The 20143-nt window shown below is 38.7% G+C and overlaps 1 protein-coding gene across 30 annotated transcripts in view; it reads right to left on the bottom strand.

Annotated features, from left to right (window-relative positions):
* Positions 1-20143, bottom strand: part of DTNA (dystrobrevin alpha) — a 420448-nt gene that overhangs the window by 274466 nt on the left and 125839 nt on the right. For 5 of the 30 annotated variants that reach the window (XM_021096229.1, XM_021096238.1, XM_021096249.1 and 2 more), the window contains exon 2: positions 12219-12374. The exons of the other annotated variants lie outside the window; for them this stretch is intronic. The gene's annotated coding sequence lies outside the window, so the exon portion shown is untranslated. The remainder of the gene's footprint in view (positions 1-12218; positions 12375-20143) is intronic. 30 annotated transcript variants of the gene reach the window in all.

The raw sequence follows: 20143 nt of genomic DNA, 5'->3' as shown, positions 1-20143 counted from the left end.
AAACTACAGGAATTTCCTGTTCCTATACAATCGAATCTGGATTCCTAATCTTGGCTTTCATGGAAAACCTCCATCCTAGGCTTCTTATGCAGTCATTCTATCCTTCCAACACTCCTCAGCCAGGCCAGCCTCTGAAGGTCACAGAACAAGGTGGAATCAGCCCTATGTTCATTGTTTTCATGACTTCAGTTTTTGCCTTCTGCTGCTTCTGCAAATATTTCCAGCACTTTCTAGCCTAGATCATGGTTCATCTTCTCCAAGGTATCATTTACTCTCTCCAGTCGATACCAATTTCTCCCTCTACTGAACTTTCAAAGCCTTTATTTTTTTATTAGAGATTTTTCGTTCTTCTGTAATTGCACATTTTATAATACTTTTTTCTATTTATAGAATCCTCTATTTTATGTATAATTCTTATCACCAAGAAGACAGTAAGTTCCTTGAAGGAAAAGGCCGTGTCCTATGTTTGTATTATTGTCCCCTGTTGCATTGAATGCTCCACATGGTGTATCTAATTAAAAAGGTTTCCCCAACTGGAATTAATTTCTCTGCTCCCTGCAGTAATTTCAGCTTGGATGTTGTTTATTCGGCTATTAAAACACTTGTCACAGCTGTTTTCCACTGTATATTGTGAGCTCTGTATATTAGATGAGTTGCTGTCCCATCTAATTCATCTTTCTATCTCTCAAAGTACCTAAGATAACACTGTTTATAAAAAGCATTGAACAATAGTTGCTAATTAAGTTTCTATTAAGTTGCAACTTTGTTCAACATGGCAGCATTCCCCATAGCCCTCTTTTTGAGGAAGGAATATTTCCACAGTTAAAAATGATTATACTTGAAGAAATTATGTTGACATTTGGCATGTGAGAATAACAGTTTGATGCTTTCTTAATTTTTTTATTTTTAAATTGTAATCAATTGTTATTTCCCCAATACATTTTTTTTTCTACTGTATAGCAGGGTGACCCAGTTACACATACGCGTATACATTCTTTTTTCTTACATTATCATACTCCATCATAAGTGACTAGACATAGTTCCCAGGCTTTCTTAATTGATTCATTCAAAAACAATGTTGACATCTAAATTTAAATATAATTTAATCAGCTGTGTTGTCAGACCATCAGTATTGAAGAGACATTTGCTATATAAAAAATGCAGAAGAAGATACTGAACATGGTCAGTAGGTGCTTGTTCTAAAAATGTTCATACAGTAGTGTGTTATGCTTTTCCCAGTATTAGATTGTACGTCGGTGTTAATCTCTTGACTTTACTCTCTTTATGAGTTAGTATAACTGCCAAAAGTAAAATCAAAATTCACTTTATTGTAGCATTTAATGAAACCTCATGATATCATCAACCAATAACATTAGTTTCTCTTTTTTCTCCTCTATTTTAAGGATGACACTGTCTTTCTTTAGAGGGAGGCAAAACCTTTGATGGACTTGGACAATCATGAGAAAACTTTTCACCATTCCTTTGAGCAATTCTAATTAAAATTCAGTTTAAATCCATCTCTTAAGCTTAGCAAAAGCGTTTGCCATGTTGTCCCCACTTGAGAACTTGAGCTGAAAATATGAGCACTTTCCTGTTATAAAAGCGCTGTGTCTGTGTAAAGTTAAAATAGCTTCTGAGGACAATTTTCAACACATTTGCAAGAATTATGGCTTTAAAAATGCAACTTTCAGAAAACAACACTGATCCCTCACTCACTGATGTGACTGCATGTCTTCCACACATATTGCCTTCTCTGAGCATGTGCTTAAGACCCTCAACCATGAGCTTACTCTTGGTCTCTTCGTCTGGCTGATGGCCAGAATACAGCACAGTTCTTGCCACATAACAAGAGCTCAAAAGCATTTCTTGAATAAATGACTGAAGGATAGAAACCCCTTGCCTTAGTCCTTTATGTTTTCCTACCTGTATTAACAGTAGTTACTGCTTCTGGATTAGAATGGTCTAATATAATGCCTTGGAGATCCTATGACTAATTAGTGAAAACTGAATGAAGGAACAGAAGATCCAGAAAGACAAATTAAAGGCTTTTGTGCAAACAAGAAAAGAAAAATTGTTGTAATATACATTTTTTTTTTTTTAGAAAAGTTGCTTCCAACTGCCAGAACATTCTCTAAAAATCCGATTCTAAGGAATATACGGTATGAATGGAGTTCCCTTTGATATGTTTCCAAGGTTTATTGCAGCTCCTGCAGAAGTAACATGAAAGCCCTGCAAAGTCTGTCTCCTTAATCTTATTCGAAGCTCAGAATGTTTCCTGAATTAGATTGTTATTCCCTATTTTGGTGAAGGCTACATCTTTTCACCCTTGGTCTCATACTGGCAGGGCTGTCATGTTCTGTGGATCCAGTGGATTTCGTATGTAAGATGCCCTGCAGAGATCCATCCTGCGGTGGTCCTGTCATGAAGCCTGAACATACAGCCACATTTTTTATCCCATGGTATATATATTTTTTCCTTTTTAGGGTCACACCCTCGGCACATGGAGGTTCCCAGGCTAGAGGTCGAATATGAGCTATATCTGCTGGCCTATGCCACAGTCACAGTGGATCCGAGCCGCACCTGCAACCTACACCATAGACCATGGCAGTGGTGGATCCTTAACCTACTGAGCAAGGCCAGGGATCGAACTCGCAACCTCATGGTTCCTAATAGGATTCGTTTCCGCTGCACCAGGACGGGAACTCCTCCCATGGTATTTTTTAAGAAGAAAAATATTTCACATTTCTAGAGACTCCAAGTTACTTCTATCATGTATATCAAAACTGACATTTCGGATTCAACCAGCGTGGCTTACTGATAATGATTCAAGTCGTTGTTGTTACTCTTGGTTTTTAATGGCCTCACTTGCAGCATATGGAAATTCCTGGGCCAGGGATTGAATCCGAGCCACAGATTCAACCTATACCACAGCTGCTACAATGCTAGATCCTTTAACCCACTGTGCTTGCCAGGGAAGAAACCTGGACCTCTGCAGCAATCTGAGCTGCTGCTGTCAGATTCTTAACCCGAGCCACAGTGGGTGCTCCTCAAGTTGTTCTTTCGATAGTACACACACTCGTTGATAACATGAGTGAGTTGCAACATCTGGAGGCCCATTCTGATTTTTTTTTCTATTAAGAATGCACTGTCAGTTCCCACATTATTTGGTTCTTTCTAAAAATGTTTTCTGCTGAATATATATTGTCATAATACATAAGATCTTTAAGAAATCTTGTTTCTGACACTATGTGATCATTTGTAGAAGTGAGAACAGGAAATTTTTTCTGGACCAAAGGCTATCATTATATCTACTTAACTTCCCTTGATCAAGAAAAAAACAGCATCTGAAATTTGCAACAAATAGTTGAAGTTTTTTAAAAATAGCGTTTTCATGAAAGAGCCCCCAAAGCAATTCAGTGACTTCAAATAGGTTTTTCTTTTTTCTCTTCTGTCTTTTTAAGGCTGCACCCGTGGCATATGGAGGTTCCCAGGCTAGGGGTCCAATTGGAGCTGCAGCTGCCAGCCTACACCACAGCCACAGCAACACCAGATCCGAGCTGTGTCTGCGACCTACACCACAGCTCACAGCAATGCCGATCCTTAACCCATTGAGTGAGGCCAGGGATTGAACCTGCGTCCTCATGGATGCTAGTCAGATTCATTTCTGCTGAGCCACAATGGGAACTCCAGGTTTTTCTTTTAATCAAATTTAAAAAATTATAGGCCAAACACAACAGCAGTGAGCGTCTTGGTTCGTAATAAATGTGCTGCATTGTACACAAATGCCTATTCTATGGATTCTTCTGTTCAGTCTGTTCTTCAAATTTATCAATTCCCCCTTTCTTCCCAGAGTCTGCAAATTATCCATTTCCATGAACTTTTTTCATAAAAACAATTAAAATATTTCAAGTCTGTGCTATTTAAAAGTGATATATATTTTTAAATGTCCTTCAATTGGCATTCCCTTTTGGCCAGCCCCCCACACCCCCCAAAAACAACAACAACAACAACTGAAAGCTGGTCTTTTTACCCACTTTTCCTTTCTTGGGGTGGAGCAAAGTGGGTTTGGAGATGGGATGATGCAAATGAAACCAGCTGTCTCCCTTCCCTTTCTGTGAGGTTCTCAGGTGTTTTGTTCCACTGTGTTGCTCAAGTTTCCTTAAGTGGACCTGAGAGTTCTCCCAGAGTTGCTTTTGCTCATGGAGAGCTAATTGTTGTTCTTTGTTGGGGGGGACCAAGGCCACCTTGCTGGGGACATTACTCTGGCTAATTCTTCCCAAACTCTCTTGAAGATGCTCTTTCTTTTCCTCAACTCAAATCACTAGTGTTCACTGGGTTCTTCCTCAGCTTTCTTTTCCTTTTAGTTTATATCTCCTTGGGATAGCTCACACTTTTCATAGCTTTAAACCAGTATATACAATGACTTTTAAATCAGTGTCTCTACCCATTTTGCCCCATTTATTCAACTGCTTATTGGACATCTTTTTTTTTTTTTCTTCCAGTACCAGTACGTCTTTATTCATTGTATTTTTCCAGGAAAAGAAGGGGAAGGGAAAAGAGTCAGCATATGTATTACAAAATGATGGTAAAATAGGAAAGGAAGTACCTGGCACAGCAAAATCAACCATCAAATAAACACTCCCCAGATAGGGTCACCAAAGCCCAGGAAGGCTCAGTCTCCTGCAGTTCAGGAATGAAGGGAAGGGAAGAGGCAAAGAACAGACGGGTACATGCTTTCCTTCCCTCCTTCCATAAACTCAAGATTTCACACAAGGCTTTGGTTTCTAGCAGTAAACATGGAGTTACATTCGTCCATCTCCTATTAAACAATCTTGTGGCCACTTTGACATAAGTTTCTTGCACCTGCATAAAAGTTCCTGAGTGACTTGGATATACATTCGTCTTTCCTTTCTTGGTATCCCAACCCCACTTTCTACGTGGAAGGGCCCTTCATTGCTTCTCTCTACCCTAGGATTAAAGATTGAAATAGGTTTTAATTTATCCAAAAATAGCAGTCTGTTTGGCATGAATCACATCAAGGAATGGTCTTGACTCAGGAGACTGGGAACAAGGGATGGAGCGGTCTCAGCTTCTTCTTAGGATTTTTGCACAAATCCTTTAAGAATTGCAGACACCCCACAAATTAGTGGATAGGTGTACGGCAACTGGGGGGATAGGAATCTAGTTTTTAGGATAGAAGTTGTTGTTTAAAATAGGAAATGGGGTAGAGGAACACAAATGAAAGTGTGGTTCAAGACCCCCACTTCAAGAAGAGGGGTCCCCAAGCTTATGTTTCAGATCTTTTTTCCTGGCACAGAACCTTCTGTCAAAGATGCTTTGGCTATTTTACTCATAACAAAAAGAAGTTTGTAAACAATAAAACCCCAAAAGAACATGGAGAAGACCAACATATTATATTTACACAAACTAGGCCACCTAGCAATTACCAAATCAGGTACTTGTGAAGTCTTACAAAACCCAGACAAATGCAATAACTAGAGGGGGGCAGCAACTGGGGGAGACAAGAACCCAGGATAAGACACACAGCACCCAATGAGTTCTATTGCATTTGCTCCATCAACATAGTGAGGTAGGTTTGCACTGATCTCACAGCATGTAAAGGACCCCCCCCCCCTTCTCCTTTAGCTACTATGACACTTATCACTGCTGCAACAGGGCAGGACACTGGCTCTGGGAACCACAAAGAGACCATCGCTGATGGTCTCTCTAGAAGTCAAGGAGAAAAAGCCCAGAATTGTTAAAAGTTAAGGATTTTGTCCTTGGTTCATCAGCTCAAGGTGGATACAGAGGCAGCATTCTTAAAACCTGTCCTTATCAACTCGCATTTTTTACAAATGCATACACTCCGTTGTGTGTTTAGGCCTAGCCCAATCCAGTGAAGGATGGATCTGGTAGTTAAGGCAAGTACTGTGCCCTGGGATTAGAGGTCTGGAACAGGAATCTGTTATCACACATACAGATGAGCTTCACCTAATCTTGGTTTCCCCTCTTGATACTATGGCAGAAAAGCCAGCTCTAATTGGCAAAAATGAGGTAGTTCAACAGGCTATACACTCCAAATAGTTGTTCTCTCTGGTGATACAGCAACAAACAGTATTCCTGCTGTGTAGACCTGGAGCTGCTGCCGACTTACCCCTGAGATTGCTCATGTTACCTGAGAACACAGTGCAGGAATGAGGGCCTTAGGTTAAAATACACAAAAATATAAAACCAGAATATTTACATGACAAAAAAAGTTAAAATACACAATATATGTCATTTGCACACAGTTTGCATTCCTGGGCATGATGGTCTAGATCTCCTCAATTGTAGCACCTGTCTTCCCTGGATCTGTGTTTCTGCATGTTCTTCCCTTTGGGCCACCTCTCACTTCTGATACAGAACACCCCACCAGGGTTGGTGACTCAGATTCCAGGCCCTTAGCAGACTTCTTAAAGGTGAACTCCACAGCCTCACCCTCCTTCAGGCTCCAGAAGCCTCCCATGTGCAGCTTGCTCTGGTGCAGAAAGACATCCACCAGGATTTGAGTGCAACCATGGACACGAATGACTCCTTGGCTGCCAGGGCCACATCCTCCAGCACCTCTTCTGGCGCCTTGGTGCAGCCAAATGCAAACTGCTGGTTTGATCCAGAGCCCATGGTAGTGGGCTGAGCCCATGGCCCCAGGACTCTGGTCTGGGGGCTGCTGGCACCAGAGAAGTCTAGAGGCCCTACTGGACATCTTGACATGAATGTCCAACAAAAGTTTCCAACTCAAAATGTGCAAAGCCATTGTGTTCACCCTCCCCACACATTAGTCTTTCCCACATTCCCTATCATCATGAATGACATGACCGTCCATCCTGTTGCCAGAACCTGAATCTCAGAACCATCCTTGATCTCTCACTTTTCTCCAGGTCTCCTGCCCAATTTCTAAATCATATTGATTCCATTTGTTAAATAGCACTTGGATTTATTCTCCCTTTTCCTTCTCACTGGGATTCTCACTGCAATGTCCTTAGAACATTAGGCTCTAATGTTTCTTGCTTGGGATTTGTAGTGTCTGGCCTTTGTGCTGTTCTTCTGGCTTGGGGTTCTCCGTTCTCTAGCTTTTCTTAAGGACTGTGCCAAGAGTGGTTTTTCTAACATTCAGATCAACTAATCCATTGCCTGATCTTAATTTGTGGTTTCTCACTGTATCAGTAAAATTTAACCTCTTTAAATAGTCTTGAAGACCTTAAATGATATTTCTATCTGGTCTTAGTCTGCGCCACTTATTATAACACATTTTCTGCTTTAGTGATACTAAATCATCTTCAGTTCCCTAAGAATATCATACTCTCTTGCCCTTCCAACACTTTTAAACTGAAGTTTGCTCCTTTCAGAATATTATTTGGCATTTATATTGTACACCCCTCCCCCAAGTCTACCTGTCACACTTTGAGTCATTTTTCAAATTTCAGCTCATTTATGTTTCCCTCTATTAATCTTCTACCCTTTTTGTTGTGCCTTGCGTTTACACTGTGGCATCTGTCACATGAAACCATGATGACTTCCTTATGTATATGGCTTTCCCCTGCACTCTGTGAGCTCCCTGAGGACAGATACTGCATCCATAGATCTGCAGCAAGTGGCGCATGGTTGGCGACCAAACTAGATGGTGAATGAGTGAAAAATGAAATGAAAAAAAAAAATAGACTCTCTTCATTATCAAGGATCACTCAGTTGACCAATGATTTTATGACAGTGAAAAATGCTATGTCACAACAGCAAGTCATTATTTTTTATTTTTTAAAATTTATTTTATCAAAGTGCAGTTGATTTGCAATGTTGTATAGTTGTTTTTAATGTTCCAACGTAACACTTATTGGAAATTATTTATTTGCAGCACGAAGCCCTTGAAAACATCAAAGATACTACTTCCTAAACAATGAATGGTTTGGTCTAAGCTTCTAAAAGCAACACAGGCAGAAAGCAATAAGGAAAAATGACTGAGAAACACGCAGGACTGTAATGCTTGTTGCAGAATTATGACCCATCTGCTCCAGCCTCTGAAGGACATGCTTCCATTTGCCTGCTCTATGTGTAGAGAATTATCTGGTACTGTGTTTGCCTAAAGCAGTGATTGTATAGTCACCATTGATTTAAAATGCTTTACAGACCAATTTTGAGTCCTTCTATCCCTAGTTCTTCTTTATAAGAAATGATTTCATGATATGGTCTACAAATATTCCAAAGCAGGATGACCTCTGTAAAAGAAAGAAGTTGAGGCTGGAAAGTTATTATTGTAAGGGCCAAGGAACAGCTGTCATGAACTTTTTTTTTTCTTCTGTCTTTTTGCCTTTTCTAGGGCTGCTCCTGCAGCATATGGAGGTTCCCAGGCTAGGGGTCTAATTGGAGCTGTAGCCACCGGCCTACACCAGAGCCACAGCAACTCAGGATCCGAGCCACGTCTGCGACCTACACCACAGCTCACAGCAACGTGGGATCCTTAGCCCACTAAGCAAGGTCAGGGATCGAACCCACAACCTCATGGTTCCTAGTCAGATTCTTTAACCACTGCACCACAACGGAACTCCTGTCATGAACTTTTAAAGGTCCCAAGATGTACCAAAACAGAACTGGGTGCTACTCTTGGTCCTTGGACAAAGCTATCTCTCTAGACTGTGGTTTCCTCCTCTGTCAAACTAAAGGATTGTTCTAGTCACTAGATGAGGTCTAAGCCTACTTCTGTCAAACTAAAGGATTGTTCTAGTCACTAGGTGAGGTCTAAGCCTACTTCTGGCTTTTGGTTACAATCCAGAGGAGAGCTTCTCTGGACCCAATATCATATTAGAAAATTCATTATCAAAGAGGTGAGGGAGTGGGCAGAGGAGTAAGATCTCATACAACTGTGCATCCTTGTTTTTAAGAGCAGTGGAGTATAGCATGAAGGCTGACTCATTATAATTGATTTACACCCTGAGAACTCTCCCGGTCACGATTAGTTCTCATGGGTATAAAATCTTCATTTAGATGAATACATGTAGTGCTCCATAATTATAAGGTAAGAGCAAGGCACACTGGTAGGGACTAGTTTATAGGCATCACTGAAAATGTCAAAGTGGAATAACATCTACTGATGAGTGTAAGTGACAAAATTGATGACAACAACCTTCCTTGTTTACTGCTCCTCAATATAGCTAATCGCAGCATGGGTAGAGAAGATTCTCTCTGGTTCTTTTGATTTCTGTAGTGATGAGGTGCTAGAGAATATGCTTGTGGTCTTAGGTGCCACCCTTACTATAGTTAGACACCCCTATGTCTTTCAAGGATCAATATTTCTTCCAGGCTTTTTCTTTGACACAGGGACACAGGTTCAGGAGAAAAAAAAAAAAAAAAAAAAGCAACGATGAATCAAGACTTATAGATCTCAATACCCGAGAGTGGAGAAAACTTCCAAGAACAAGATCATATTCCCCTACTGATAAATTTTCAGTACAAGTGAATAAACTGGCTTATAAGGCTGGAAAGCATTTGGACTAGAATACACTATTTCCTTAGTGTATGTGATATGTACAGTAGTAAGTAAGTGTTTGTAAGCAAATAAATCCACACCAGTTCCCTTCGAGGATCCAAGAATTGATAAGCTCCAAAAGAAGAAAGTTTAGTGGGTTAAGATGCAGTTTTATAAATTTTATATTTTCCTAAGCATATTTTATGTACTTTATAGAAAGTGTATATAATATAGAAGATATAAAGAAGAAAGTAATCTCCTATATCTCAAGATTTAAAGATATCTGGTCCTACTGGATAGCACAGGGAACTACATTCAACCATAAGGAAAAAAATATGAAAAGTATGTGTATATTCATATCAGAATTACTCTGCTTTACAGCAGAAATTAACCAACATTGTAAATCAACTATACTTCAATAAAACAAAAAAAAAAAAGAAATCTGCTATTGATGTTTCCTTCTAGGCTTTTTCTATCAATGAATCCACATAATAACGATAAACTATACAACTCTGAGTTCTCATTGTTATTTCCAGCCATTTTCCCCAAATCATTAACACTTTTCACATATATCATTCTACTATGTGAAAAATGCTGAGGTCATAAATTCTCTCTATCTCTTTTTTAGGGCCACACTTGAGGCATATAGAAGTTCCCAGGCTAGGGGTAAAATTGGAGCTACAGCTGCCAGCCTATACCACAGCCCTGGCAAGGCAGGATCCTTAACCCACTGAGCAAGGTCAGGGATCAAACCCATGTCTTCATGGTTACTAGTCAGGTTCATTACCTCTGAGGCACAATGGGAACGCCTTCATAAATTCTCCACATGGATTATCTCATGTAATCCTCTCAACAATCCTAAAACATGGCCCTATTATTATCCTAATTTAACAGATGAGAATAAAAAGTTAAAGAAGTTAAATCAACAGCACCAGTTTACATGAAGATATCTGGTTTAGCTCATTAAAGAAATGTACAAGCTTAAACACATAAAAGACCACATACTATTTTATCGAGCAGATTTACCATGGTTTTCTTAACTTTTCTTTTTTTGAGGGTGCATTATTACTCATGATGTCCTCCCCATCTCCATTTCCTTGTACCTACCCATTTTTTTGAGTATATCTCAAAGCAAACTATCTACACCACTGGCTCCAAAGACAAGGACCAAACCCAAAACCCCAAAATCATGCTCTGAATGGTCATCTCAACAATAAGGAAATGCTGGGTCATTCTTTTTTTCCTTTTTTTTTAAAAACATATTGTTTCAGAGAACCTATGCAAGATATCTGTGGAATATCAGAAAGAGTTCTGGATTATAATCAGAAGACCTGGGTATAGACTGTCAATTAGGCTGATTTGTTCTGGTCTTTGACATTTACTTAATCTCTCAGTCTCAGTCTTCTAAGATGTCCAAAGACTTCCACGAGGTAAACATCAGCCCTAGAGTGATGGTTAGTCTGACTCATTCTTGTTCCCATAAAGATAGCCTCATAGGCAAGATCTTATTTAGCCTATAGAAGTCTCCTCATGTACTTGGCTAATAGCCTTGGCTGCTTGAATAGGACAAACTGATGACATAAACAACTGTCATCAAGTATAACCTCATTGCTTAACTATTCTGTTAAGAGTTCTCTAATGCAAACTCCAAGAAAGTTAAAACTTGCTGAAAAGAAAATTCACAAAAAACAATGTAACCTGACTGATAATAATAAAATATAAACTCTGGGACAAAGTGGAGGATATCTGCCCCCCCCCAAAAAAATGGCTATCACCAAGCTTTTTGGAAAAAATGGGTTTCAAATGCCCTTAAGGAATGTTACTCTTTACATTTATTCCATTATTCTTCATTCATCTCGTTCATCATTCCTGATGGTTTGAAATTTTACTTCCTATTTTCAAAATGGAGAATTTCATTATTAAAAATATTCGGAGTTCCCATCGTGGCTCAGTGGTTAGTGAATCCGACTAGGAACCATGAGGTTGTGGGTTCGATCCCTGGGCTTCCTCAGTGCGTTACGGATCCGGCGTTGCTGTGAGCTGTGGTGTAGGTTGCAGACGTGGCTCAGATCCCACGTTGCTGCGGCTCTGGTGTAGGCTGGTGGCTACAGCTCCAACTGGACCCCTAGCCTGGAAACCTCCATATGCCATGAGAGCAGCCCAAGAAAATGGCAAAAAGACAAAATAAATAAATAAATAAAAATATTCTGAATAGTGCAAAGTAATGTTAAGAACAATACTACTGTCTGCTCGATGATGAGAAACAGTGGGTTTGAGGCAGTATCACTGAGTCAGAGATCACCAGTAGGGAAAGAACGGGTGACACCCCAATGAGATAGGTGAGTATTATTATGAAACAGGAAGTAAACTGGGCAGTCACAACAAAAAAGAAACTGATACATAGTTTTCCTTGTACAATAAAAAAAGCTTACACATTGATCTCAAGAAATAAATATCTGGTACAAATTCCTATGAAAATTGTGTGGCACAGCTCCTTATTCTGAAGACATCAAGTAACATTTAACACAATGTGACTGCAGTCCTTCAATGTCATTCTTTCCTTATTTTCCCAAAGTGCCATGTCTTAGAGTAAACTTGAACAGTGTTCAAGGGCACAAAGTGAAAAGGTTACTTAGTAATGACCTTATGTCTATACAGAGACAGGAGGGAAGAAGACATGTAATGTGAAGACTATGAGCTCTAGGCATATGATTCGACTTACTAGAGAACTTGGAGAAGATGTCTTCACACACTCCTATTCAAGTCAATTCAAGATTAAATCTTCTGATAGCTGCTAGAAGAGCCAATATTCTATGTGGTTGATTGAAGAAAGATCTATACATTTACATAAAAGGTGAAAAGGCAGCAGATGGGCATTCTGATGGAAAAATGAAGAAGCCTGACTTAGCATGAAGAGAAAGACAAATACCATATAATATCACTTAGATGTGGAATCTAAAAGATGCTACAAATGAATGGATCTACAATACAAAAACTGCCACACGAACACAGAGAACAGACTTGTGGTTGCCCAGGGGGAGGGAAGGATTAGGAGACTGGGACTAGCAGAGGCAAACTTATATATAGGATGGAGAACTAACAAGATCCCACTGAATAGTACAGGGAATATGTTCAATATCCTGTGATAAACCATAATGGAAAAGAATATGAAAAAGAAATATAAGTATATTTAGTATTATTCACTTGAATGCCAGAGGATGTGTATTTTAATTTTAATTAATTAATTAATTTATTTATTTTTGGTCTTTCTTTTTAGGGCTGTACTTGTGGCATATGGAGGTTCCCAGGCTAGGGGTCCAACTGAAGCTGCTGCCGCCAGCCTAAGCCAGGGCCACAGCAACGGGATCTGAGCCGCATCTGTAACCTACACCACAGCTCACGGCAATGCCGGATCCTTAACCCACTGAGCGAGGCCAGGAATCGAACCCGCATCCTCGTGGGTGCCAGTCAGGTTTGTTAACCGCTGAGCCACAACAGGAACTCCTCTTTTTATTTTTTTAGCATTGCTGAGGTAAAGTTTTTCTTCCAGGTGGTAATTTGTCAAAGGCAAAGCTACTTATTAAGGCCACTCTTGATTGTGACAGCAAAACTGTCATCATCATGGCTCAGGCTGCCTATATTTCTGTAGGCTTGGGGACATGAACAGGTCTCCAATTTACCTAAATACCAATGCAGTTATTTAGATCTATAAAATGTGGAGGACGTGATAGAGCTTTTTTTTTTTTTTTTTTTTTTTTTTTTTTTTTTTTAAATAAGATTTAAAATTGTAACTGAATCTGTCCCAAGAGCATAATGTTTGGCTAGTTTCAGCTTTCTGGGTTCCCCTTAATGGTCATCATAGCTGCTTAAGATTCAAATCATAGGGAGTTAGGGGGGCATTGCTACGTCCAGATTAAGCACTGTGAGGATCCTCCACCTTGTTCTTCACTATTTATTAAGCAATGCCATCTGGAAATCATCGTTCTCACGAAGTATCAAAATGGTACCTTTTTTTCCTTTCTCCTCTCTGGTTTGTGTATATTCTGACCTACTGATGTTGGATAAAGTGGACTATGTGGGCTGGTGAAGAAAGGCCCAGCAAAACTCAGGATTTTATGTTTATGGGAGACGTCCACAAGAAGTCAAGAGGTCGTCAGAAGATAGATGAGGGACTGCCTTTCAGGACAAACACCTCTGGGCTGAGTGCTGGTTACAGAGACAAACATTATTTCCATCTCTCCTAGTAGGTAGTCACAATATTGCAGAAGGGCCAAAACTATGAGAAAACTATGAAGTGCAGACTTTTTTTGGTATATGCTTTGATTGTAACATCCATTTTGGAAACAGGCTAGAGAATATTTGGCTATATCAAACAGGTTTCTGAAGAATAACTAATAATGTGAAGGAAGAATGTATATATATGTTAACTGAGTCACTTTACTGTATAGCAGAAATTGACAGAACATTGCAAATCAACTATAATTATATATATGTGTGTGTGTGTGTGTATGAACCCTCACCTCTTGTCAAAATAATATTCCATCTAAATGGGCTTTATGGAATCAGTTAAACCTTGTAATATTTTATGAACAGACTGTTGCAAGAATCCCTCTCTTGTCTGCCTCCATCGTGGCCTTCTTTAAAATCACCATCCAGTATGATCAATGTATCTGAATGGCATTTCTTGCCACTCTTACTACTTACAGCTGTGCTTCTCAAGCAAAAGAGATTTGTAACCAAAGGAAATCCTAAAGAATTCCAGCAGCAACTTGGGAGAATGGATAAACAGGGTATATCTTCTTGGAAATCTGGAGAAAAATACTTTTAGGCTGAATGAAATAAAGATTGATTATGGATAAAGACAAATGCTTGAGAATTCCAAGAACTTGATATATGTGACTGACCATTTTGGACGCTGGCTCCAGGCCATCCATCCTGAGAGCATGCACTTAATTCTTTTATTTGGCTTTGTTTACTTCAGGGGAGAGGTGTGGATTTCAGAAGCAATAAGTACTCTCAGGAATACAGACCCTTCCCCCACCAATGACAAAAAAGGCCTTTCATGACTGGGTACCTATTTGTCTCTTCAATTTCATTTCCTTTCACTTGAGCCTCACACTCAGGTGATATTAAACTACCAATCACCCCTCTGCACACCATGCATTATCCTATTTCCCTCATATTAGTCCCTCCATCTCAAATGCCCTCCCATCATTCTTTATCTGGGTAACTCCTACTCACCTGTCAAGATCCAATATGGTCACCTCCTTCAGGACATCGTCTTTGGGTACCTTAACACTCTACCCATCACTTTTGACATATGACTAAACCACCACCATATGTTCCCAGCTTCCCAGTGTGCTGTTCCAAGACAGACTTGGAAAGGTGTAGGTTGTTTAAAACATCAACGGCAGGGTCTTAGTCAGAGATTTAGGAAACTTTTACTCTAATATACAGGGATACATAATTTTGACATGAGTCTTAGTTATGATATGATTACAAAAAACAGGCACATGGTTCATTTCTGTTTCCTTTGTTGTGAAATTAGTTTGTTGTGAAACAGTGAAAGTACACAGTGAATTAAATCATATTTTTCTTTTATGTTGTATTTTGAGAATGTGTACCATGTTAAAAGTGTGACTATATAGACTTTATAATGCCAGGATTTGAATTTGTCATACTGACGTCTCGGATAACATCAAATTGATATCTAAAGAATTAAAGTAAAAAAATCTGAGAGCCCTCCAGTGGTCAAAATAATATATGCAAATGCTCAGTTATTTACTTATTATTCCCTTCCTCAAAGAACTTTAAACATTTCAGGCTTCCTTTTAGAAAATGTTTGCTTTGATTACCTTCTTATATTACTATTAAATCACATAAATTGGTTTTTAGCACTATGAGAAAACAGATGTCTATTCATATCATTTAAATAAACCACAGAAAACAGCAGCCCAAACCACCCATTCATCAATGAGAGTCTGAGTAATCGCTAGAATTTAACCACATAGGGCAATCCTAAATCTTGTTCAGATAGGAGTAATTTAATTCCTTCCATTGCTGCCATTGAGAGAAATGTTGCTGGATATTAAGACCACTCAAGATAAAGAAAGGATCCAGTTAACACAAGCTGTGTCTGCTACTGTGTTCCGCTTAAGCACAAGTTGTATCTTAATGTGTATATTCCTAGACTTATAAGAGCCTTATGTGTGTGTTCCTAAATTGTAATTTTGATGGTTTGCCTAAGAAATGCGTTGGCTTCTCTTTTAGCAAATGCATATCTAACTAAGCCAGGCACACTACTTTTGTGTGCTTCGTCTCTTGATTACCAGCAATGGCTTGGCAGAAAGCCTGGAGTAATGCCTCTGCCTTGAAAATTGTCAAAGCTCTCATGTTTACCCAAATGCTGCAACACTGATGGGTGAGGGGCTTTTTGGTTTGTTTTAATTAAATTCCTATCTTACCTTAATAGAAAATAAGGGCTCGTTTAAAAATTAGATTCATACAGTTGGTGTTCAGTATAGGGTAACAATTTTTTTTTTGCAAATATGAAACTATATATTTCATTCTTATAGTCCTAAATCTTTATGGACCACAGCAAAGAGCTGAGCTTTTTTTATTTAAAAAGTTAGCAACATTAGAGTTCTAGTGCTAAGAAAAAATTTTATGTCCTATAATTGCATTTCTTACTCAGAAGTTTTTGCTTATTTTTGAGTTTTAGAAAGAAAATGTTCATCATTTTCCCTTCGGTATAGTAATGTATGCAGACTTACCACATCAATGGCCCTACATTAAAAAATAAAAGTCAAGTTCAGTTAGTACCTGTGAATGACCTTCAAGAAATTCAGCCTACCTGCAAGAAATGTTATGGGTAATTCTCAGAAAGCTCAGGGCTAGTGGAGTAAGTTATTGCTTAAGACAAAAATAGGAATTTCTGGAAGCTACATTGTATCTTTGAGGCCACTGGGGTACCATACAGGAGATTGGAGCAATAATTTACTCTCCTGAAATGAAAAATACAATGTAAGTCGCACACCAGGATCCTCCGCTTCATTAAGTTAAACCCTTCCCTCATGTCATTTTTAAGGAGAGATTATAATACTGTAAATCTAAGTTACTTAGATTTATGGTCTGGTGTCTGGTAAATGGTTACACGGAGTATTTTCCAGCATTCTAGATGTGTGGGTGCCAGGCAATTTCAGAATGTAGATATATGTGACTTCATAACTTGGCCATTGAGGTAGAAGTAAAGTTCTGCTTTGTGGTTATTCACAGAGCTCCAAAGGAGCAGCCTTACAGTGCTCAGAAAGGACCTTCAGAACCTCTTGCAGTGACTTTTTGGAGTTGTTGGTGACATTATAGTTTTTGAATCTTATGATAGCCCCAGGGGAAAATACATACAAAAATCAATCAGAGGAAAAATGTGTGTTAAGAGTTTATGCTGGCCTCACTTCAGATAGAATGATTTCTCTTTCTATGGAGCAGAATGAAGGTATACTTCCCAAATAATTTTATTTTTTTAAAATGTATTGATTTATCTCATCTTCTTAAAATCAAGGGAGGAGAATGAAATGCAAATTAATGAAAAGCAGAGTAACATGACCAGGTGGACAAGATGATAAAAGGACACACCTAAGCATCCTGATACCTATAAGTGAACCTAATATCTAAGATTTTCTTTGACTAGAGGTGATGTAAAAGTTCATGCACCAATCAGTTCATTCGAAGCGGTCACAATACTTAATTGAATGTAACGCCCATGCTGAAGAAAAAGATGGACATTTTGCTCTTGTTAGTCTATTATCCTTCTTATTGCACAGAAAATTTCCCATAAATGGTAACTTTAGTAGAGCATCTTTTGAAACCCGAGAGTTTCTTTCTTCCTTTTCAGCTTTAAAAATTTTGAACTAAAAGCAGGTGACCCTCTTTCCCACCAAGATGAAGAAACAGATCTTGGAGTTGCTATTGTGGCCCAAGGGGGTCAGTAGCATCTCTGGAGTGCTGGGAGACAGGTTCAGTCCCTGGCCTGGGACAGTGGGTTAAGGATCTAGCATTGTTGCAGATGCAGCACAGGTTGCAGCTGCAGCATGGATCTGATCCCTGGCCCTGGAACTTCATATGCTGTGGGGCAGCAAAAAAAGAAAAAAAAAAGGAAGAAAATAAAGTTGAAGATGACTTTTCTCTCTATATGGTCTTCACAAAGAAATGATAACTGAGTCCAATAAATTATTAATGGATGATCATGTTCTAAAATGGAGTAACAATTTTAGAGCTTTGAATAATATGGGTCAAATAATGCAAATCCCTTTTGAGTTCTGGGTTCCGATGAATACATTCAGGCTCCCTACCAGTGGCTGTATCACAAATTATTTGCCTGAATAAAGTTAAACAAATGTGATTTGATGCCCTATCAGTTTAAGATTTGATTTCTATTGCTTAAAATCAATGTCATGATTAAGAAGACAATATACAGTACCCAAAGGTAAAACTATTTTTTTAAGTCTTTATAACTCTCAACTTTATGTGATCAAAGTTATGACATGAGCTACCACATTATCAGATTTTAATTATTAATACAATGAACTAGGAGTGATTTAATCCAGAATTTACCAAGTGTCTTAAAGTATATGTTTAAAAATGATATATAAATAATGTTGATATATATGTGTATGTATATATTCATATTATACATATATTCAAATGAACAGAAATACTGGGTTAAAGAAAATCAAACATGTCTCTTTAATGTAAAGCTTAAAGAGCACTTAATGCAAATATCACTTAAATCTTCAAGAGAGCAATATGCTGTACAGCATTTCCCAAATTCATCTAAACCAGGATCCTCATGTTTTTTTCTTTTTCTTTCCTAGAATTATTGCTCTTGAAACATAAATTGGATTTGATGATTTAAATTAAAATCTAGAAGACCTTAAAATAAGGCTTAATAATTTTTTTAAGTTTTAAGAGTCTCATTAATCTTCAAATTCCCCAGTTTTAACTTCTTAATGCTTAAAGCTAAATGCAATGCAAAAAGTAGAGTATCAGAGTGATATATGCATTATACTATATGCATTTCTCACATATAGTATAGATTGACATTCCTCGGTGGCATTTTCCCTCATCCTAGTCCTTTTCTTTTGCCTCCTAGAAAAAGTGGGGGCTGGGAATTAGAAGTGCATTAAATTCCCTTTGTTTTTCTCCATTTCTTTGCTACATATGATCAGTTCTTAGAGATGGGAAAAATGCTAGCATTGCACACTGGCTCTCTTCATTTTATAGAGATTGCCCTATGGGAGGCTCTTTTCCCTTCCTAGAACTGTCCTTGGACAGGACTCTGTGACAAATAAGTATGAAGATGGGTAAAATGCTAGGATTCCGAAGGACTGGAGAAGCTGTGACAGGAAAAGTCATAGACACTCCAGAAACTGCACAGACTTAGAGAGCAAAAAAATATCTCAACGGGGCTCAGTGTCAAAGGATGACAAGGAGTTCCCACTGTGGCACAACAGGATCGGTGGTGTCTTGGGAGCCTTGGGACACAGCTTTGATCCTCAGCCCAGTGCACTTATCTGGTGTTTCTGCAGCTGCAGTGTAAGCTGAAACTGTGGCTCATATCTGATCCCTGGCCGGGAACTCCATATGCTGTGGGGTGGCCAAAAAAGAAAAAAAAAAAGCATGACAAGAGGCGAGATGTTAGCATCAGACTGCAGGGAGCGTGCCTACATGTTACTAAGTATGGACCGAGTTCTGCTTAAAGGTATATAAGGGTTTGAATCTAGATTTCTGCTCTTCTGGGCGGGGGGGCTGCCTATTATTCATGAGTGTGGAATTCATTAGAGCTCTTCCTAAATACTGTAGGCCATTCTCTTTCCAGGCTAGTGGTAGGACTGTATTGGCCATCCAGTTAAAGTTAGGTGTGACCACATGGCATGCTTTAACCAAGGATATGTGAGCTTAAGGAACATGGGTCATTTCCTGGTGAAAGCAACAATGGGGAAAAGGGCCTTCAGTCAACCTCTTATGAATAATTTGCATGAATGGGAAGGAATCCCGGGCTTTTCTAAGCCACGGAGATTCAGGGGTTGTTTGTTACCTCAGGAGACCATATATATAGTACATCCGGATCACTTCATAGGTATGCATCTTAGTTTTATCATACATAAAAGAAAATAACAACGTATGTCTCCTACCCACAAAATAGCATGAAACACTGAATGCATTTTAGAAGAGAATTGTTACACTTAACTGAGGTGTTAAAAACAACATCTTTTGATGAGTAAATATGTTTCTACAAATGTGTAGTAATGAACCATCGAAGACTGGAAAGTTCATATGCACGAAAAGACAAATTTCATTCAAAATTAACCTGCATCTTTTAATAAAATTAATAAAGGCATCTGTATTCTTGAACTATGATTAACTCAGCGAATTCCTTCTTTCACCACTCATAAACCTGTGCACTACCACATTAAATAGGAATGAGGCACAAAAGTGATACCAAAAAATAAAAATAAAAATAACTCTATGGCTCTCTTTAAAATACACGGAGCTTTCCAAAGCTTTCATGACTCAGGGTGTCTCTGAGTCATCCTTTTGCCATACTTATTTTGCAAGAATGCAAAGTCCAGCTTTATTTATGCAAATAAA

Source organism: Sus scrofa, chromosome 6, assembly GCF_000003025.6.
Source record: "Sus scrofa isolate TJ Tabasco breed Duroc chromosome 6, Sscrofa11.1, whole genome shotgun sequence".
NCBI lineage: Eukaryota > Metazoa > Chordata > Mammalia > Artiodactyla > Suidae > Sus > Sus scrofa.
Note: the sequence above shows the minus strand (reverse complement) of the source record. Positions and strands in the feature narration are given on the sequence as shown.